We start from the raw sequence: 9,369 nt of genomic DNA on the forward strand, positions 1-9,369 counted from the left end.
ACAACATCATGTTGCTTTTAATATTGTTTAGCTAATCCAGATTCCATTTATAGCTTCTGACAGGACGAGTAATAAGGACACACAGATGCATATATTTCTCACTGGGATGACATGATTATTAGGCTTCCTCTTTGTACTAATTGGTGATGCTATCAGTTAGGGTGTGGCAGCAATTCATGAAGACATAATTTAGAGTTTACTGTATATGTCAGTGTTATTCCCTCCATCTATCTATCCTGGTTATTGTCTTCATCATCTTAATGTTTCATTCTAACACGATGAGTGTTGCTTGGCAGACTGGAAGTGTAATGGGTATTTAATGGCTGCTGCTTAGAATAACAGTCCAGCAGTGCTGCAATTTATTTAAACAAATTGCGTACTCTTCATTAGAACAATCGTTCATTAGAGCAACTGTGTTAGTATTTCAAGTTCAGTTAGAAAAATGATAGTTATTGGGTGAAGTCTAAAGAGCTACGGGAATCTTGCGTTCTATTAACAATGACCAGAACACAGCTACTGCTGAATCTCACTTTCAGAGGGAATAATTAGAAGCACAGAGAGGGAGGGGGAGAAAGAAGGAGTGAAAGGAGAGAGAGAGAGAGAGAGAGAGAGAGAGAGAGAGAGACTCTCATGTGACAAAAGCAATCTGTTCCATACCAGCTACCCTGCTGTCGAAAAAGTGGTGATTTTGTGCTTGCCTTTACTGATGTAATTCATATAACTTAATAAAAGAATGCATTCAGGGAATCATACATACTGAGTATGCGCATATGCAGTGTGTGTGGAAAGAAAGTGCTGCCTGCAAAGGTAGCTGGCAATAGCAGCTGCAGCACAGAGCCCGTTACCTCACGGCACGCTGAAATGCTCTTTAATAAGAACAAATCGCAGTCGGCAGGGACCATGGCATGAAAATAAACGTGAAAATGCAAATTGACTGATGAGGGGCGAATTTTAATCCATACACACACTTGGCTGCAGATGAAACTAGAACAAAGCGAGATCATGCTGAACACACTCGGCTTTTGAAATTTTGCACAAACAGCTGGGCTGGGGGAAGCAGGATGCAAGCGACTAAATAAAAGAGAGGCAGAGGAGAGCAGGCTCCCCAACTCCCGTCTCCAGAGGAAAAAGTCTCCCAGCAGGATTTAAAAGCCTCCCGTTCAGCAGTCTCCTCTCAGAGGCTCCTCCTTTGAAAACGAATGATGCTCGTTTGTAAAGCTCTCCATGCCGATTGTCAGAATTCAAATGCCAGAGCTCGCCATTGCGAAGATCTGTAATAGGAAGTTTGTAGATCAACAGGCTTTTAAAGGATCGGAGGTGGGTCTCACATCTACTAAAGTGAGAGGAGATCCAGATCAAACAAATGAACGACACTGAATGTGACTACAATATTTGAGAAGTGAAAATGAGAGACATTGAATTAAACAGTTAATCGGATCCTGACATTAGTCTCACTTTAACTGTAGCTACACACCTGTCTCCAGGGCAATCTCATGTTTGCGACTCGCCCTACTGCCAGTTCTGATTGGTTAACCAGGCTGTATCATTCTCTACACTACAGGACAACAGTTCTGCACCTGATGTGCTCATTAGATCAATTCAAATTTACAGCAAGATCAAGTGAACCTGCAGCTTAACACAATAATAAAACTAAACACATCAGCATGGGGGAGAACTGAGTGCGAGAGGAAATAGCAGATGAGAGACTTTCTAATTCATTCACAAACAAAAACACAAGTGACCTCTTCTTCAGTACAGGGGACCACTTCAGATACTGGAAGGCAATCATTACCCCAGCTCTCATAATTAGTGTTCTGAGTGTGTTACCAATAATTTTCTCTCATCTTATGGGTCTACTGGGAGATTAGTACTAAAGTGTCATCTTCCCCACCCACTACACATGCACACCCTTACACAAAATCACCTTCTCAGGATATCCACATGCAAATGACAATCTGTTGTCTTTCTAATGAAGAGCCAGGGTCATGTGACAGCTCCTGAACGTATGTTGTTTCCAACATCCCTATTGAGGAGATGCAGAGCAAGTAAAACTACCCTACTGTTTAAAACCTCTTAAACCCACTATTATCTAAACCCAGTGTTAACAAATAATAATAATAATAATAATAATAATAATAATAATAATAATAATAATAATAATCTTTAAACAAGTAAATTTAGTAGTACTTAACAGACCTATTTAATAGTCCAATATGCCATTATATTTGCTAGATACATGCATTTCCTTTTAGTAATGGTGTCATGCGATGACATGACATGATCTTGTATTACATATTTCCAAGTCATCGACTTCCACACATTGATATTAGCAAGCAGATCTTTTAGGGTCACTTGGGGGAACCCTCCATATAAATGGGTATCCAGTGACTGTCCATTAATACAAAGGACATGCTGCATGGACTCGTATGAAGGTCATCTTGTGAATCCCCAGTAAACATGAGAACATCTGTGCAGCCTCCACGGAGCTCTTTCAGGGGTTCACATCCTGTAAGAAGGATGACTCTGAGATTACAGCAGATTAGTCAGATTCAACAGTGAAATCACCCTTTTATCATAAGTGATCTCTCATTTGGACCTCTTAAAGCTGTATTCTGACAAAAGTACTTGTTTAGTAACAACTGTACCAATTTGTGTGTTACAAAACCTTAAACTAGTAGAGTAACAATTCTATATCATAAATGGTCTAAAACATGACCCAAACAACCTGCTCTACTCTAGAGGCAGAAAGAGCAAGAGAGAGAGAGAGAGAGAGAGAGAGAGAGAGAAAGAGAGAGCGTGCAATATGGAAGGTGTAGTCAAGCATCCAGTGGTTCGTTATTAAGCTTTTTAACTTTTACCAGCTAGGATGTTTGAGGGGGAAATTGGTTTAAAGTCTGCTTCATAATACCTTATTCATTCATCTCTTTATCAAAGAGAGACCTTTTGCTGTAGATTATAATAAGCCCTTTATTATTGGCATAGGCTGGGCTGAGCTGCAGTTGGTATGGAATGTCAGGCATATTCCTGCGTAATCCTGCTAAGAGGAACAGAAAAAATCACACCATGCACTTGTCCTTATGTCTGCTAAAAATAATGTTACTGATTACTGAATCATCTCACGTCTTTCTTACTAACAGAAAGTTACATATGGGCTTTGTTTTATGCATGTCTCTCTGTGCGAGCATGCGTGTGTGTGTGTATGTGTGTGTGTTACAGCCTACATGGTTACTGGTACCAGTTTGACTTCAAAAACATTATACATATCATTTCTATCTCTTCAAAGGGTTGGCCTTGAGCCAACTGTACAGCCACAGAATGCTCAGTTTGTGATGAAGAAAGGAGAGGTCAGTGTCTCTAGAGGAGCTCAGAAAAGATAATATTTTAGTTCCGTTGATCCTTTTAGAAAGGATGTTAATATGATATATTGATGGTATGTTGAAATATAATAAAGATCATGACTAATGGGAGGTTTTACAACTATAATTGCTCTGAGATGTTTATGCCTTATATTTAATTACTGAATACACAAACTGTTTGCTTGAAATGTCTGATGATTATACAGTGCTAAAAGTTATGCTCCCCAAAATGTACAAAGGCTAATAAATGCAAAAAAAAAAAAAAGTATAGCTTTATACCCATGTGACAAAATCTGATAAAGATAAGGGAGCCTTGTACTAGTTTAAATTTCCTTCAACAAATACCAGCAATAATGTTACAACAGACATATGCCAAGGACAGATTGAGCATATCCTAGATAGAAAAAAAGATACTGAGCTTTCAGTATTGTGTCATATCCATCACTGCATGCTCACATATCCCATCTGTACTGCCTGGCCTGTAAATGAAATTCCACAAGTCAGTCCTGCTGGCTTTACCTAATCAAATAACAATAGAAGAGAGTTCTACAAAACTCTAGGGCTAAGTGGGTAAATCCAGGGTAAGCCAGATAAAATTGCCTCAGACAGCAATTTCACGCTCCATATCAATAACTGCAATAACTTCTGGATGATTTCTTCTGTGTCCTGTGGTAAAGCATATCAAGGGAAAAAGAGCAAATTATTTTTAGTGCTTTTGTGTCATGAGGACACTGAACACTTATAGATGCAGAATTAAAATGAGTGAAAAAAACTGAAGCATTCTTCTGAAAACAAAATGCTTCTAACAGAACTACTGTGGCATTACTGCTCATTCACCAGCAATGGAATAAAGTGCTAAGATAGAAAGTTTTATTTTGGGTATCTGTATGTCATTTTACAAAATGTATTTTTTTTTTTCTGTATATTTTTCTCAAACCTGACTCCAAAAGCAGGATAAAGATTTAAAAAACACACAAACTGCAGACTGATCTCTTGGTTTCCACAACATATTGTGTGAAGAAAATGGCAACTAAGCCACTCTTTTTGTCTTTCCGCGTACACACATTTGATCACAGTCTCCCTGACAAAAACAATGTCGTCTGATGAAAGGAGCAGAAGCTCACAGCTCATACAGCCCCAAACCTTTGACATTATTCTGAAGATGTAAGAGAAGACTCAGGAGATCTGATTAGCCATGACAGGGATACTAGATGTCTTAATATTGTTTAAGCAGAGATGTTCAATTTTAATGCCATCTAAACGCATTTGATAAATTGATATGGCATTCCACAAACTAACACATTTCGTTACAGCTTGTTCACATATATAATTTGTTATATTTGTATTTGGAATAAATACAAAGTAAAAAAAAAATCTCAGGACCAATAAAAGAAGCAGGGAAAAGAAATCCCTATTCATGTCTTAACTACTTACCTGTGTACATGCAGAATTAGGCTTTATTCTATGTATTACAGATCTGCTTTGTCTTTGAGTGTGTTTGGGTATAATCCTGTAGCCTTAAACATCATTGCATCTGAGAAAAAAATTGCCCTTGAGAAATAACATTAACAGCTAAATTGGTTTTGTGAAAGAAATATTAGTCCAAACTGAAATAATGATTATTACAGTACTAAGAATTAATTAAAAAAATTAATTTCTCTATGTCTTAGAAATGCTGTTATCTTTGACAGACATTATTTAAAACCACAAACAGCTTGATCTTCTGGAAATGACAGACATGTGCACACACACACACACACACACACACACACACACACACACACACACACACAAGCCCACGCAATCCCCCCCCACACACACACACATTTGTGTGTATATGCACACACGCATGCCCACGCACCCCCAACCATACACACATTTGTGTGTACTTACACACACACATACGCCCATGCACTCCCCCCCACACACACATTTGTGTGTACATGCACACCCCACCTGCTCCAGAACATCATCCATCACTTATTTAAAGCCTTTTCTCCTGATAGCAGCACGGATACCCAATTAGTCTTCTGCTCAGCCTTTCACTTAAATACTCCCTAGATCATCATAAATTTCAGCCATTAATTACAGCACTAATTTGCAGGAGTACATTTTACAGCATGTTTATATTTACCCTCTGAGCTGGGACCATAATAGAAAGCAGCGCAGAGCTTATTTTAAAAAAATCTCTATGGCGTATGAGGGGGTTAAAGAGAGAAGCAGATGCCAAGGTCAATCATGACCATGAAAACACAACAGGATGCTGGTGAACTCCCACAGGGGAGCATCACCTTACAAAACCAAACCCCTGACAGGAGAAAGTATGGAGAAAAACTAGAAAAGGAAGAGATCCAGGAGCATACATTTCAGCTTATGAGACTTTTGACAGCTTCTCCAAAAAACAAAACAAAAAAAAAAAAAAACACACCTTGAAATTAAATATTTCTGATAATCCATTGACATTTATCAAACACAGATCCATGGTTCATTTTAAGCGGTCTTTTACTTTTAAAATAAAAAAAGCAAAAACGGAAGGGCAGGGAAATCGATAACCAACACTCAGTAAATTACTGCACTAGTTTTAATGAGTGGCGATCTTTGTTGGGTGCCATAGCATTTAATTAAAGCGGGCTTGTTCCTGTCACACTTTCGCCATGCTGTGATTAGTGCCAGTAAGCCTTGGCAGCACAGTTGGCATGATGTGGCATGCTCTGCTCACTAACGCGTTACAGTTAGGGGTGGAGGAGTCAGGCAAGGTGCTAACGAAGCAGCCAGGAACAAAGAGCAATTAATGGCAAAGTCAGACTCAGTGTTCGTCAGTCTTTATTACGGGTCTACTGTGGTGATTCAGTGGGTTCGGTGAGGATGCCGGGGAAAAAACTAAACATTTTTACATGATTTTTAATCCATGTGGGCACCTATGCCTTTGTTCTAAACATGAGTGATGATGTAACTATATGTCAATATTCCAAATGCATTTTACTTGTGGATGTTTTCATCATTTCCACCTGTTTTGGACATGGATATAATCAATTCCAAATAATCATCTGACCTTCATTCTCTGCATGCATATCTCTGTCCAAACCATGTTTACATAAATGCTGAAATTCAGCATATGCATTTCTACTCTCCTCTGAAATTTCCTGCAACATTCCCTGTTAAACTGGCTAATGAAGCTTAATTATAGACTCATATGTAAAGAAACTCAACAAATATATTCTGTTATCACACTAAAGTCCCATCAAAACTCTTAGCTTCCACTACACTATACATTAGTCAAATCAGTTCTTTCGCCTCTAATTCTATGCCTTCTAGTCTCTTCCTGATATCACCTTATGTTGCCCACAAAAATACCACTGTACAGGCTCCACTGTGTGTCATTCAGTTGCTGACCATACATTCTAAATAGGCAGATTACCTAGAATAAGTTAGCCAGTCTATCATAAAGTTAATGAACCATTTCCACCTTTTAGATCAAAGGTCTTCATTTTGCTCATACAAGCAATCATGCCCCTCTGTCATTTTACAAGCAAGCCATCCATCTAACACATATTATCTAAGCCTTTTATTTTCTTGCCCACTAATTTTCTCTTTTTCTAAATTGCAATTGGTTTTCATTTTCTCTTTTTATTGCCAGAACAGACACACAACCCTACCCAGGACTCAAACCCAAGTATAACAGGAGGTAAACATGAGCTCTGACAACCAGACCAAAGAGCCAGCTCTCTGGCATAGTAGCCAGAGAATTCTAAGTGAAGGTCTCCATCTCTCACACACACACACACACACACACACACACACACACACACACACACACACACACACACACACACACACACACACACACACACACATACTCTCTCTCTCTCTCTCTCTCTCTCTCTCTCTCTCTCTCTCTATATATATATATATATATATATATATATATATATATATATATATATATATATATATATATATATATATATAAAAAAATGTCAAATTATATTCAATATTCTGAGTCTCCAAATATATATCCCAGGCTATCTGAACATGTCATTTGTGCTGGATCTTATTTTTTATATTGAATCCTCTACAGCATACCCACCACACATGATGGGTGTCTGATATCTCTATTAGTCATGTGTTCCAGGGGCAATGTGCAGACAGCACCGTGTCTGCTGCGCATATCAAAGCTGCTGTCAAGCCACCAGCACTGTGACGTGCAGGAAGACACACCGCTATATGTGTATGTGTACAGGTGTGTGTGACTTTATGATGAATGCTGCTGCTTTAATAACCTCCAAAAAGATTTGTACTTGTCCTACACATCCTAGTTCCCCAATCATGTCATAAACATTGCTCATGCACTTGAGCCCTCTACAGTACTGATCAATCACATCAAAAATGACCCCTATGACACAGATTTCTTTTTTCTTTCTTTCTTTTTAACTGGTGCCTATTTTAAAAGTCTAATCAACCACGTATATCACATCTGAAATCCTATCTAGTGAACCCTATACACTGCACCTCAACTCTTCAAGTAATTATCAAGCCCTTTATGAGTCAAAACAAGTGTTTTAGAGCAGGAAAATAAACAGCTGTGTATGTGGTTCCTGGACAGATCTGAGAACAATTGCTTTGGGCCCCATTTCCCAAAAGCATTACAGTGTTAAGACTGTCTTAAATGAGAGAGAGAGAAAGTATTCAGAGTGTTCAGAGTAATGATCGCTCTACCATTTAAAGTTGATCTTTCAATGTAATTTAATGCTTTGGGGAAAAACAGCCCTGTTTTGTGCAATCATTAGACTGCATAATACGTTTTTTAGTGAAATATGCTCTCTAACAAACCCGTTTCTTGTACCTACTATAACAATATCACAAACAGGTACAGCTCAATAGCTCTATTATGAATAATAAAGGTTTAAAAATGCAGTTTTCTGTGCAATATATTAATATGGAAACACCATCATTTTCACTGGTGCAGTACCAAACAAGCACACACATAACAATAAAACTTTCATTCATTTTAGGCTTCAGTGTGCACTTCCTTAGATCCAGAATGTGTAGAAGACATGGGAGTATTTTATGCTGAAACCTGCAGAAGCTGTTTTAATTTAATGACATGATAGTTATCAATAGTGATATGTCGGCCTCCTCCATTAAACAGAACACAGAATATTTCAGACACAGAACAATCTAATTACACTCTAATTGAGTGCTGCAAAGCTCATTGATTGTAACTGGTGCTCACTAATAGCATGGGACTTAGCACCGTGACCTCAGAAATTAAGCCTGCGACCCCAGAATTTTCAACATCAGCTCATAATGTTATGGCTGACATGGGCGAATCTGTTATAAGGCTCTGAAATGCCCCTTTCAGGACACCGCTGTGCTTCTTAAAAAGGTAGCACATATTCATCATTTAATGGCATGTGGAAATGAGTTATCATGAAGGATAAGGTAGCCCATTGAGTTTAAATACATAAAGACACTTGTCTCATCTAAAGAGAAGTGCATGTGCATACTAACATTTCTTAATGTAAGAGACAAGAAAAGTCCCAGAGCTTTGCGATGGAAGCTAGGCCATTTAAGTCAGACTTGTTCCTGCCTCTGAGCACAGCTCACCTTAGTACCGAATGGAGGCTCTCCCTGGAGGTGTCTATTTTAGCATCACGTTTAGGCTCAGAGAAAAATTAGTTACAAATAGGAATAACATGTAGGTGTTCAAAAAGAATCACAATAATCAGAACCTTACATTCACTTAAAATTGAATCATCTCCATCATACAATTTCTCCTTCATCACCAGACATAAGCAGGAGCTGTTCTTTACCACCACAGCTTCATGAAAGGCTGCAGAGTAGAGCAGGTGGCTGCAGTGTATGGCCATGTGGCCATAGTGCAAGCAGAGCAATACATATATATTATATTATATATTATATAGAATTATATAAATTATATATACATATATACATATTACATATTATATAAAGGAATGGGTAAAATTTCCCTCCTATCCACTGGACTAATTGA

This window comes from Electrophorus electricus, chromosome 2 (assembly GCF_013358815.1).
Source record: "Electrophorus electricus isolate fEleEle1 chromosome 2, fEleEle1.pri, whole genome shotgun sequence".
In the NCBI taxonomy this organism is placed as follows: domain Eukaryota; kingdom Metazoa; phylum Chordata; class Actinopteri; order Gymnotiformes; family Gymnotidae; genus Electrophorus; species Electrophorus electricus.